Source organism: Xenopus tropicalis, chromosome 8, assembly GCF_000004195.4.
Source record: "Xenopus tropicalis strain Nigerian chromosome 8, UCB_Xtro_10.0, whole genome shotgun sequence".
NCBI lineage: Eukaryota > Metazoa > Chordata > Amphibia > Anura > Pipidae > Xenopus > Xenopus tropicalis.
Genome location: NC_030684.2, coordinates 69,032,883 through 69,047,673, shown reverse-complemented (window position 1 = coordinate 69,047,673; position 14,791 = coordinate 69,032,883).

Genomic DNA, 14,791 nt, shown 5'->3' with positions numbered 1-14,791 from the left:
CATAAAAACAGTTCTTTGGGGTGCCAAATAAGGACTGTAATTGGCTATTGGTAGCCCCATGTGGACTGGTGGACTGATGGATTGCAGGAGACTCTGCTTGGAGTAAAACTCTGTTTCTTTGCCTTCAAAACTTGCCTCCAAGCCAGAAATGTAAAAATGGGCACCTACTTTGAGGCCACTGGGAGCAACATCCAAGGGGGTGTAACATGTTGCTTATGAGCCACTGGTTGGGGATCACTGTACTATGGGAACATATAAATACAATACAAGAATAGAAGCAACATAGGCACACTTCAATTAGGAGAAAATAATAAAAGGTTCCCTAATTTAGTCTTCAAAGCAACTATGCACAGGAAACAAGAAGCTTAAATAAAAATTTGTTTGGAACAGTAGGGGTTCTACACACGTACTATGTGAAATATCAGATATTTTTTCTAGTTTACAGCAGAAATAGTCTTAATGCTAAAATAAATTACAATATATCCAACTTTATTAAACATTCTTATACATTTCATATGAGTACATTCTCAGTCCACACCTGATCAGTCATCACTGGATGATCTTCATTAAAGGGTAGCATTTGTTAAACTGTTGCTGGTGTTTAATAAAATAGTTTCATGTCCTTTTTTACAGTTATTTATATATTTTATGGCATACCTGTGAGTTCTATGGACAGATTCACATTGTTTAATTGGCTGATTCCAGAGTGAGTCAGATGTCTACAATGCACTATTGACAAACAGCATGAAAAAAATGTTAGCTTGGAAGCACAACACAAAAAACCATAAAAGTCTCAAATCTCCAAGAAAAAAAACAATTTGAGAAAAATAATTATTAAGCATTTACTTATGGAAGGGCAGCAGTGGTGTAACAATAGAGAAAGCAGACTTTTACAGTTGCAAGAGAAGGAGGAAGGGTAAGATGGCTACTTTGCTCCGGGCCCCCCATTTTTTTGGCCCCTTACCATCTAACTTGGGCATTCAAACATGCAAGTTAGGAAGCAACAGAGAATGCTGATCAGTATATCGTGTACATGGCATTTTCTACAAACAATTCCATTAAGCTACAATCCTGTTTACTTCTTATTATACAGTAGTCGTCAAGAATTTGCTGTTTGCTTAAAAATAGCAATATGTATTTACCCATAAATGGAATTTTACATTTTACATTAAAGTCTAACAGAACCTTATAAATGCTGTACCAGTGGCAGATCATAATATAACTGTATAGACTCCTCCTTGGTCTTCTCATGACTGCTCCAAATAGGGTCAAGGTACTAACTTCCACAATTTGTTATACAAGCCCAAGGAGGGCACTTAAAGGTCCTTAGTTATCATTTCAAAATTATTTTGATGTTCTGATGTTGTGCATGCTTTTTAAGCTGAGGTGTCTACTGTGTTTAAAAGTCAAGGTAAGTTCTTGTTTCTTTTAATACATTTCAGATAATTCTAAAAATAGAGGGTTTATTATGCCTTATGTATGTATTAAGTACAGAAAGGTGACATACTCCGAAGACTGGCATGGAGACACTGGAAGATGTGTTTTAGGGTCCTAATGGGTAAAAACATCCCCTGTATAAGTGCTATGAGGCAGAGAAGTGTGGACAGACATTAAAAAAAAAAGTTTGAGCTTGAAGAATGTGTGCTCATCTACTGTTATATATACATAGTTTAATATATATATATATTATTATATATATACTCTGGTATCATGGGTTATCTTGCAAGGACCTTTCAGCATTATGTATTTGAACAGAAACTTAAGAATAGCATGTAAGAGCTGACTTTGTGAAATAACAGGTCAAGTCATTTTTAGGATAAGGTGCCTGGGTTGTTACCTTCACTTGCTCGGACAAGCAGACTGGAGTTAACCAACCAGGAAACTTGCCATAAGTTTCATGAGTATGAGTTACACACACTGCACACAGCAAATCTCCCTTAAAGCCTCCAGGGCCCTTGTCTCCTTACAGTGCCCAAACTTCACACAGTGTGCCTTCTAAGAAGCCTCCAGGACCCCTGTCTCCAACAGTGCCCAAGCTTCACATAGCTGTCTTTCTACAGCTCTTTTCCAATGCCGCTAACCTAATCCTATACACTCACAATCCCTATCTGGCAAAATCCAGTCATTTTGTTGATCAGGCCGAACTGAAAATTTTGATCAGGTGTCTTTGATTTGGCAAACATTAATGCTAAATTGTTAGATGGGGTGGAATACTTTTGTTTCTACCTGCATATCTGACAGGTAGGGGCCCTGCAGGTGCCCCAGCCGGCCGCGTCCCCTAACCCCCCCCCAGCTTCCTGGAGTCCCTTCCATCTAATTAATGACATCACATTGGTAAATATGTTAAGTAATTTTACTTGTTTTAGCAATCTCACTATATCTCCCTCTGAACTACATCAACAGTAATCAATTTAAGTAAAGCTGTTGTCAACCTATTGTAGCATTGCAATTTGCTTCTATTTATATTTTTATTTATTTTACCACTTTAGTGGGGCAATATTTTAAGCAAAAATTACTTCCATCTTAATATCACTTCAATATGTCATGTAATCTGCATTGCAGCTCACCTTTATTTTTTCAGCATACCATAAAGTGAATTAGAAAAAACTCCAAATGATCTGAATGGCTCCAGAGTAATCACACAGAAGAAATTCAGCATCAGCTGAAGATATATATTTATATTAACATTATTAACAAAGATTAGTACAATCCTGCTCTTTACTTTGAGTTTTATAAGGGACAATTGTTAAACGTTGTTTCTAACCTTTCATTTTATAAAGAAACTATTATTATTGTTAGTAATAATTATTATTATTGTATTTATATAGCACTAACAAACGCTACAAAGCTTTACAGAGAATACATTAACCCTCTACCCCAGTGGAGCTTACAATCTAAGGTCCTTATTACATTCACACAATAGGTTAGTTTTATCAGGAGCCATTAACCTGCCTGTATGTTTTTAGAGTATAGGAATACCTTGAAGAAGCTCATGAAAGCAGAGGAAAAATATATTGACTCCTTGCAGATAGAGGCCTGGCTGGAATTAACCTAGGACCTCAGCTCTTCAAAGCTTCAAAGCGCTTTAAAGAATAAGTAAACCTTTTTTTTTCTATGGGTAAAATTACTCTAAACAGCCTGCAGAATTGCCTACCTTTGTCCCAGCATTCTTTCTGACCTGGTCCCTCAGTCAGAAGGTGTTCTTTTTCTTTGCTTCCTTGTGCAGAGTGAAGCCCCACCCCCACTTCCTGTTCAGTTCTCTCTTCAATTCGACAAGGTTGTCGGAGTGGAGAGCCCTTCTGCGCATGCCTGGAGGCAGCAGGAGCCAGTCTGTGCATTAGCAGGGTTTTTTTTTTTGATGAGAGACCTGAACAGGAAGTGGGGGCGGGGCTTCACTCTGTACAAGGAGCAAAGAAAAACTAAAACCTTCTGACTGAGGAACCAGGTCAGAGAGAATGCTGGGACAAAGGTAGGTAATTCTGGAGGCTGTTTAGAGTAATTTTATGGTTTACTTATTCTTTAAGGCAGAAATTCTAAACCCTGCACCATAAGGCAGAGAAAACAGAATTCTAAACAATATGCACATGGGGCCGAAGTTCTGGTGGAAGATAAAACTCCAAAAAAATGATGTTGTTTTTATGCGGTTTTTTACGTGGCAAAGCCTGGCAATGTGTGGCAAATTTTGTCGCAGTTTTTTACACTGCATAAAAAATCTGCTCCCTAACATTTGTATTAGAATTTTCTCATCACATTGGATAAATTTTTCCCATGAGTACATGTAAATACTGGCACTGTCTTAGTAAGTTCCATTGGTATGCGCCACTGTAGATATGTATCTGTTTATGTTATTTATATGCTGCCAAGGTATTCTTCAGTTTTTACAGAACATTTAATCATTGACACCAACCTTTGTTCCTGTAAAGCTTACATTACAATCTAATTCCATTTTACATACACAATAACAAACACAATAATTATTAGCCCGTTAATCTGCCTGCAGATTAGGTGCAGTGTGGGAGGAAGCCAGAGCACCAGTCTGGATGCAGATCTCATTAGAACTCAACCTTTTTTTTGATTTACTGAAGCTCAGGAGTGACAGGCTTTACTACCTAACAGATGAAATTAGCTGCAGACATAAAACTCTCTGACACATTTGTTCATATTTGTCATTTTTGCAACTCCCTGTAGATGTTTAATCTATATTAATCTATTTAAATATTATGGGAATAGTTTGGATATTTTAGAAGCATTTTTTCAGTGTTATGTGGCATGTGATTTCTGTTACTTTGCTAGTCTGATCCTATAAAATTATGGCTTTTGCTATATATTAACAAAGAGCTATGTTACTTTCAAAGACAATATCACAAGTGATAATACTGTATTTTTATGCTCTTCAAACCAGCTACTATACCAGTAAAGTCAAATAATGTATTAATTGTGTAGATTACTTCATTAGGTATACAAAGGGCTGTGTGCTATTATGTGCGGCTCAAACCTAGATTCTGTGTATTAAAGCCAGGATTAAAGGAGAAGGAAAGGTAAAAACTAAGTAAGCTTTATCAGAAAGGTATATGTAAATACAGCCATAAGCACTTACAGAAACGCTGCACTGCGTTCTCTGTCAAAAGAAACAGGATTTGTTGTCTATTTGTTTTCCTGTGCCAGAGACACACAGCTCTCTCCTCTCTCCCCTTCCCTGCTCCCCCTCCCTCAAGAATGCTAAGAACTCACTCCCCCCCCCTTAGGAATGTGGATCTGAGCCAATCAGCTCATAGTCTAACTAACTGAGCATGTACACGGGTCTTGGTCTCGGTGCAGGAGCAAGGCATTATGGGAACGTTCAGTGGTTTTTTTTTTTCCTATGAAGTTTCTGATCATCTGAACAGGAGAAATATGGGGAGACTTAAGGGCACTATTAAGAGAACTGAAGGTATGCCTGCAGCTTGAGATTATCTCTTTATTAGCCTTTCCTTCTCCTTTAATAATATATATTTTTGTTTAGCACCAGATGACAAGTTCTTAGATACAGACGTTTCCTTATTACAGCTGTAAGTGCAGAGATACTAATTATGCAGAGAATTGGGCACAGCAGAATATATAATTACTTGCTGTAAAATGATTAATATGAATGAACATTAATATTAACAAAAGGAACATTTTATACTGTATATCTACAAGATATTGTGCACTTTACTTCCTTTTATACTTTATATAAACTGTGATGTGAAAAAATATAAATATCTTATGTCTACTAAAAAAACATTTAAACACTCATTAAACCCATTTGGATTGTTTTATCCAATAATAAAAAGTATATACAAGCAGCCAAATGAATTGTACCTCTACAGTATCATTTCAAGATTAATCAGCACAACTCCGCCTCCTGTGGTTTGTAATAATCTGCTACCCCAAAGCATAACAACAGATAATCTACTATTTTAAGATTTACCGGTATATTCTAAAATGTTAACCCTTATCTGCCTGTGGCTTTATGGAAGTTTATATTTAAAATGCTTTTGAATTCATTATTTATATATCCTGTAAGCACAAGTGTATTTTCTGCCTCAATATTCTCTGACCAGAGATTGTAAGCTCTACAGGGCAGGGACCTCCATCCTTTTGTGTCTTTGACTCTTAATTTATTGCAACTGTATCTTGTATTTATTTGTGCTTATTGTAATACTTTGTATTTATCTATTTTAATACCCCTGTTTATATTAATGTATTCTACTGTACAGCGCTGCGTACATAAGTAGCGCTTTATAAATAAAGTTATACATACTACAGAGTGTCCTTTTTCTTTGAGGTGTAGATAGACTGCTGAATCTTGTCCTGAGGAGTTCACCCGCCTATGTTGTGCCATTCTCTAACAGAGAGGTTTTTTGTCTCCCCAATGTATAAGTCAGAGCACTCTTCACTACACTGGACAGCATAGACCACATTACTTTTTATGTGCTTTGGTGTAGGATCTTTAGGGTGTAAGAGAATGGCCCAAGATAGGCGGGCAAACTCCTCAGGACAAGACTCCGCAGTCTATCTACACCTCAAAGAAAAAGGACACTCTTTTGAGGACAGTAATGTGCATATTTTGGACTGAGAGGGCAGATAGTTTGAAAGAGGTGTGAAAGAGGCCATTTATGCCAGCCTGGAAAAACTATCCCTGAACAGAAGAGGGGGCCTGTGACACCGTTTGTCATCAACATACAATGCCGCTTTGACATCCTTACCCCGGCGGTTTCACAACAGTTCACACTTCCAGTCATGTACTTTGAAGGATTAACACCTACATCAATGAGAATCATGGTACCATTGTAACTGGATCATACCTTCTTACACCTGTCACTTTCAGCCAACACCTAACTGAATAATTTCAATGGGACCATTGTGATTGGATGTCTGTGACTGTACTACCATCAAGGGTTTAAATACCGGGGAATTCCCTACCAGTCATTTGAACTGAAGAAGCCACTCGGATACTGTATATCATGACCTGGATGAATGAGAATCTTCATAGACATATACTATACTATAACCTTCCCAAAGTTAATCTTCCTGGAGTCCATTCCATCTAATTAATACTATCACATTAGTGAATATGTTAAGTAATTTTACTTGTTTTAGCAATCTCACTATATCTTTCTCTGAGCTACATCAACAGTAATCAATTTAAGTAAAGCTGGTGTCAACCTATTGTAGCATCATTGCAATTTGCTTCTATTTCTATTTCTTTTACCACTTCTACAATATTTTAAGCAAAAATTACTTCCATCTTAATATCACTTCTGTAAAATGTAATTCGCCAAGAAAAACGGTGTAAAAGCTGTGTAAAATAAATGAAGACGTTCGCCTTCCAAACGCCAGATTTTAAGCCATTATTCTTCATAAATTCTGGTGGAAGATAAAATTTGTAAAAAGAATGATGCCATTTTTTGTTTTTTACATGGCAAAGCCTGGCAATGTGTGGTGAACTTTGTCGCAGTTTTTTACACTGCATAATAAATCTGCTCCCTAACATTTGTATTAGAATTTTCTCATCACATCAGATAAATTTGCCCCATAAGTACATGTAAATACTGGCACTCTCTTATTAACGCCCCCTTCCATTGGTATGCGCCACTGTAGATATGTGCACATTATTCTAATCATCTTATTTATATGCTGCCAAGGTATTCTTCAGTTTTTACAGAACAATTTATCACCAAGCCTTGTTTCTGTAAGGGCAGTGACACATGGGGAGATTAGTCGCGCCACAACAAATCTCTGTTGTCGTGAGCGACTGTTGTCGCCGGTGGGATGGCAAACGCATCGCTGCAATGTCCTGCAGTCGCCCAAAGTTGTCTTCAGAGGAAACTTTGGATGGGACAGCGCAGTGACGACTAATCTCCCCGCGTGTCACTGCCCTAAAGCTTACAATCTAATTCTATTTTACATACACAATAACCAACACAATAATTATTAGCCCATTAATCTGCCTGCAGATTAGGTGCAGTGTGGGAGGAAGCCAGAGCACCAGTCTGGATGCAGATCTCATTAGAACTGAACCTTTCTTTTTCATTTACTCAAGCTCAGGAGTGACAGGCTTTACTACCTAACAGATTAAATTAGCTGCAGACATCAAACTCACCAATTTACACATTTGTTCATATTTGTCAGGCAACGCCCTGCAGATGTTTAATCTATATGAAGCTGTTTGTTCTTTTATATATTATGGGAATGGTCTGGATATTTTAGAAGCATTTTTCAGTGTTATGTGGCATGTGATTCCTGTTCCTTTGCTTTTATGATCCTATAAAATTGTGTATTTTGCTATAAATAAACAAAGAGCTGTGTTATTTTCACAAATAAAGTGATAGAAATGTATTTTTATGCTCTTCAAACCAGCTACTATACCAGTAAACTCAAATCATGTACTAATTGTGTAGATTACTTCAGTAGGTATACAAAGGGCTGTGTGCTATTATGTGCGGCTCAAACCTAGATTCTGTGTATTAAAGCCAGGATTAATAATATATATTTTTGTTTAGCACCAGATCTTAGATTAGCACCAGAGTTCTTAGATACAGACGTTTCCTTATTACAGCTGTAAGTGCAGACATACTAATTATACAGAGAATTGTGCACAGCAGAATATATAATTACTTGCTGTCAAATGATTAATATGAATGAACATTAATATTAACAAAAGGAGCATTTTATACTGTATATCTTCAAGATATTGTGCAAATTATGCATTTTACTTCCGAAATACTTTATGTAAACTGTGATGTGAAAAAGTATAAATATCTAGTCTACTAAAAAAAACATTTAAAGACTCATTAAACCCATTAGGATCGTTTTGCCTCCAATAAGGATTAATTTTACCTTGGTTAGGATTAAGTACAAGTTACTGTTTTATTATTACAGAGAAGGAAATCAGTTTTGAAAATGTAAATTGTTTGATTAAAATGGGGGGTGGATAATGAGTTTCTGGAACAAACCCCTGCCAGGTTCACCTCCCACAGACAGCATAGGGCAAGCAGAGTATGGCACACACAGGCAGCATAGGGCAGGTAGAGTATGGCACACACAGGCAGCATAGGGCAGGTAGAGTATGGCACACACAAGCAGCATAGGGCAGACAGAGACTCTGCCTGCCCTATGCTGCGTGTGTGCGCCATACTCTGCCTGCCCTATGCTGTCTGTGGGAGGTGAACCTGGCAGGGGTTTGTTCTGGGAGTTTGTTAGCATTTGTTAATAGTCTTTATACGGTCCCTAAGGTGCATAATTATATGTTAGGTATGGTCTTTAAAGCTCTTGTTATAACATGAGTGTGGTTTGAAGTGGGTGCAGTTTAAAAATGGGGAGTGGTCAAAACTGGCTTCCATTATCGGCCCTCCACCATGTAGGTCAGAAAAATTCCGGCCCTCGGTACCACAGAAGTTGGATAGCACTGGTCTACACCATCTAAAATATTTTACTTTGTAAACTAAGTAGCTTAAATTTGTAGCTTTCAGTGCATACTGTTTCTGTAGTATGTCAGAGCTGGTCAGAGAATATTGAGGCAGAAAATACACGTGCTTACAGGATACAGAAATAATGAATTCAAAAGCTTTAAGGATGTGTAGTTAAAGTGATAGTGACACATTAGTTTTGTGATTAGATCTTTTCTTTGAGAGCAATAATTACTATTAATAACAATTACAAACAGTGCATAAAATAAAAAGTATTAAAACACAGAGAAACCCTATGGGGTTGATTCACTAAAGCTGGATAAGCGTTATCGCATTTTTTTTGGGTTCAAATTGACGCGATAAATAACGACCAATTCGTCAAAGTAATTTTGCATGCGTTAAATCGCGCTACTGCAATGTGTTAATTCGTGCATAGAAATAGTACTAATGCATGATTCACAAACACATATGAAGCGTTAAACCTGCTAAATATCGCATTCGTCAGTGCAAGGATTAACACCTACTTGGGGCAGGCGGTACTTAAAGAAAATTGTGGTTGGTGAGCTTTTGGCAACACAACATGGACTTTGCAGGGTGATTTATTCAAGTATGTGTTGGCCCTAGAGTGATGCAGCCTCCAGTTTTCAGGGAAATGGTCATTTCCAGAAAAGTAGTTTTCCGTACGTAATAGTTACGTACGTTAAATCGTGCACTAATATAGCAAGCGGCGAAATATATCGCATGCAGCGGGAATTAACACACATGGAGAAAGTAACGCAAGAAAAATGCTCAAAGCAACTTAAATAACGCAAAGGACGCGTGTCCTTTTAGTGAATTGTGCGTTAAGTCGCAAAAAATAAGAAGTGATAAAATTTTTAACGCATGCTATAAATAGCGCTTGTTTTAATGCACTTTAGTGAATCAACCCCTATGTACGTTACCAAGTAATTCCTTTGTGCCCAACTGAAGCAAGAGTTGAAAACCTGGACACATACCCCCAACCGAATTGGGACCTCAGGTATGAGCTATAATTACTGGGTCTTTTGCCCTTTTACCCCCTGCGGGGACCTTTCCTCATTACCATATGCATGAGGAGGGAGTGCCCAGGAACTTGTCACTTACCACCCCCTGTAGAGAGCTGCAATTTTCAGGCCAGTTTCTGTCGCATAATATTAGCACTTGCCAGTACTTAGTATTATGATGAAAATATGGGCTTGATCCATACATGGGTGATCAGAATGATACCAAACAGGAGGGGTGCCTCATATTCCAATACCCCAGAAACTATCCCTCCTGGTGGGTATAGGCTGGCCCTGTTTGGTATAATTAGGTAGTATAACCAATACATGAATTATGAGGATGTGAATCCTACAAAAGAGAAGATATGGATCCTTTTCTATAATCCATATTTTTCTTATAGCTGTTCCCCCCATCCACATCCCCCGTTCTTTGATCAACAGATCAAAGAAACCAATTGCCCCAGCTTCCTTGCCCAAATTATCTGGCTCTGAATTGTCCTATATGCCAGTAAGTGACACCTTTTCCACAGCCTCCTGCTGGCATATCTAATAAAGGGTCTCTTGTGGACCCAAAGCCAAATATTGCCAGGTTTAACACTTGTAATGCCAGAGCAATACTGCTCTGGCATGACTGCTTTCAACTCATTCCCCCTTACTGGATTATTTATGCCTTCCAGCTTGCCTTTCCTGCACAAATCATCTACTCTAGGACTGGGGGCTCAAAGCTTTATCTTGTAAACAGTCTTGGCACAGACCCTTATGTTGGTGCAGGAAAGGCAAGCAGGCAGGCATGCAAGGGCCACATATAAATAATCAAGTAAGGGGGAATGTGTTACAAGAACCATTAAAAAAAGAAAAAAAAACTAGTGGCACAATCAATGAAGGAGAGAAGTTTTGTAGTGTGGTGAAGAGTGGGTCGCTACTGTATTGTCATATACCTGAACTTGAAAGGAAGTGCCAGCACTGTGATAAGATAGTTGTTGACCCTGTGTGGTAACCGTAGTATAAGACCACAACACCATTTAACTGGACTACCAGATCCTTCTCTTCAATCAAGCATTTAAGTTCTCCTTTACAAGACCTGATTGACAAGTCCCAAGGGACCATAAGAGCATGTTGAAGTCCAACACACGATTTATGTCCAATTTACACAAAAAGTGGTCAAATTTGTCTAAAGGACATATAGGCATATTTTCATGAAGAATACTGTAAAGTGCCTCTTTTTAAAGACTATTATAATTCCATTAGGCTCACCATGACTGGGGAAGACACTACAACAAGGGCATTTTAGTAGTGCTTTCTTTAATGGTTTTCTCATTCATTAATGCACTTCTTAAGCAATGTAGTTACCATTAACACAAACATCATGCACTTTTCATTGCCACTGACACATTGTCCATTCACTGACACATTGTGAAGTAGCCTAAAATACCCATTTATTTAATGTACCCTTTGTGTGTTCATTCTTAAAGAAGCAAAGAATATATTTATAGACACTTTGAATTACACAATACATTTAAGTAATGTAATGCCCTTTAGGTTCTTAGGGCAATGTCTTCTTTAAACTGCACAGGAATGAATCATTACAAAGTATACAAATCATTAAACATTGAAGGAAATGCCTTTTATTTATTTTAACTATTATTATGCCTGCACTCTGAAGTGCACAAAGAGTTAGAGTTAGAAGTAGAGTACATAATGAAAAAAGCTAATGGGACACCAGGCTGCTTCTCCACCTGCAGAAAACATAGGCATAGAAACAGCATGGTGGACAATGGGTGATGGCACACATTGACATTAGTCACCTCTTATAAATATGCTCTACTGCGGCCAACTAAACTGATAAGTTGAGCTCAACCAGAAGGTAAGGCCTGGAGCACCAGCTGTACAGAGAGAACCCATCCTGTGCCCTGCCAATCCGCCAGATCCCTAGGAGGTGACCAGTGTCACTGTGGAGAGTGTCTGAAGAGGTGCCTGTGAACTCCAGTATGCAAGCACATGATATTGGCAAGAATACATGTGTATGGCCCCTATGCGAGGACAGATTTTGTGTACTTGCTTCAGTATGTGGGAGAAGCTACTAATTACAAGGAAAGGTCCTTTGGGGAAGGTAGCGCTACCTGCGGTACTAAGAGCTCTTGAAAAGGGACATATTGCATAGGAATGAATATTGCATTTCTTTATCCCATCCAGAGTGAAACTGTAAGACAGTTATATTTAAACAGTTGTGCTAGTTAGACTGTCCCCATATGTCCCCAATGCCGGATTGATATTTTCATTAAATGCCTGTTGCAATATTCTCATTCTATATAAAGTTATTATTGCTTAATTATTGCTGCAAATCTCTGTGTCTTTTATTTTCCAAGTGGAACTCCACTAAGGTGTATTCCTCAGGACCCACAAGTTGGAGGCACTACACTCTAAAATACTAGTTTCCCAGTATCTTTCAAAAGAGGCCAGGTTGCTGGACTGCTGCAGGTAGCACACCAGGTATAAGTCAGTGTGAACCTACACTGTGGGAGTGTGCCAAGAAAGGGTTACAAATATTTCACTTTTTTTTTTTAAAAAATCAACGCTTTTAAATAAGTCAGAGTTTTCTTTCACATTGGGGAACAAGAGGGAGGCACATCACGCAAGGCTGCTTTATGGGTTTTATGCATTTTTTTTGCACATTGCTTATTATTAAATAAAGCTTCTCATCTCTTTCAAGGAGAACTAAACCCTAAAAATGCAGTGGATCTTTGTTTATTATACCAAACAGTAAAGTCTTAAATGATCTCAGTCCGTATTAGGGTCTTGTGCATACGGGATCAGACATTAACACTGAACAAAAAAATTATAGCACCTGCACCTGTCACAGATTTTGCAGGGCAGTTTTGAATCGGGTGGCGCAAAAGTAGGAGTGGCCTGGCCAGGTTCCCTGAGTGTGACTAGGTATGGCTGAGTAGAACATGTCTGAATGAATTTTCATTTTATAGAAGTATGAAATAAATGAAGTACAGGAAATATTGTCCGTATCAGACCGAGCCTTCTATGCCCAGACACAGCACCTGACATCAAAGACCCATTAGGCAATATGCACTAAATGGTTTGGGGTGACACTGCTATAAGGTGTAAAGTAGAGACTTGATAAAATTTGTCCTACAGAAAAGCCCAGGGAGAGTCCCTGTTGGCATGCCAATCTGACTTTGAGTATTAATACCCCCAGTATAGATAACTGATTGTTGTCAATAAACACAGACAACTGCATTATTACAACCATGATCATGTATAACAAGTAGTCACCCTCTGTTTGCCTGTAAGGTTTATTTCAAATGTTTTTCTGCTACATTGTGTGTAAATATGTTTATGAACAGATGATGACCCTTAACTAATCAGTCTGTGCACACACAGTAGAATATACAGAATTCTTTAATTTTCAGCCAGATAATCAGTTTGAACATTTAATCAGGATGCAACACAACATCATTTGAACTGCTTTATAAGTCCTGCTAGCTACCATTCAAGTACCTTTGTACTATAAGCAATCCAATTACATTTTCTCAAGGTTACCTATTCTGTGTATAGTTTTAGGCATCACTGCTTCTAAATACATAGCTCATCATCACTTATAACAGAGATAATAGGAGAATCCATTCCATCAACAAAGTGCTTCTGTCATGTTCCTGACATCAAGAGCATCGCCGTGCTGTTCTATAATGGTCCTATGGTTCCCAGCACTGGAGACCATATGGCAACACACAGAGTAAGGTACAGCTTGGTCTTCAATAAAAAGCACTTAACAGACAAATGCATAATAGTTGCCATTCACTTCTCATGAGGTTTTTTTTATATCTGTTATAATACTCAGGAAATGACATGGAAAAATACTCTTCTATAGATGCCTCCAAAGAGATATTTTCCATGAGTAATACTACAACAACCCCTTTTCTCAAAAACTCAGCAATTGCTATGAAGCTAAGACTTGGGGGCACATTTACTTACTCACGAACGGGCCGAATGCGTCCTATTGCGTTTTTTTCGTAATGATCGGTATTTGGTGATCTTTCGGAAAATTGTCGCGACTTTTTCGTTGCCATTCCGAATGTTGCGCAAAATCTGGCGATTTTTTCGTAGCGTTACTACTTGTGCGAAAAGTCGCGACTTTTTCGTAGCCTTCGCGCCGAGTACGAAAGATTTGGATTCATTCAAGCTTCAGTATGGTGACTTTTCTTGGGCCAGGTTGGAGCTGCAGGGTGCCATTGAGTCCTATGGGAGGCTTCCAAAATCATGCTAAGTCTGAAAGTTTCGCCCGCCTCTTATGAGCGCTCAATACGAAAAAGTCGCTACAAGATACGAGCGCATCGTAATGGGTACGAAAAACTCGCGTTTTTTCGCGCAAATCGTATTGGTAACAAAAAAATCGCGACAATTTCTGAAAAGTCATAAAGGCGCCGAAAAAATCGCAAAAAATACGAAAAAGTCGCAAAATGTTCGTTTTCCAATTGGAATTTTTCCAATTCGGATTCGGATTCGTGGGTTAGTAAATGTGCCCCTTGGATTTTACAACATACCAGCTAAGGTACCTAATCAAATTCTTTTATAATATATATATATATATATATATAATATTTGCAATCGGTCCGTACTCCCTCTTTACTCACATATCACATAATCTTTCTGGGTGCTGCAAATGGTTGTTCCAAATATAAATAGCTCCAAAGATCATGCGCACTCCAATTCCAAATACTTGACTTTATTGTAGATAGTTACATAATTGTTACATCAACGTTTCGGTCCTGGTCTAGGGTTTAACATCGTGAACAAGGTCCTAGACCAGGACCGAAACGTTGATGTAACAAT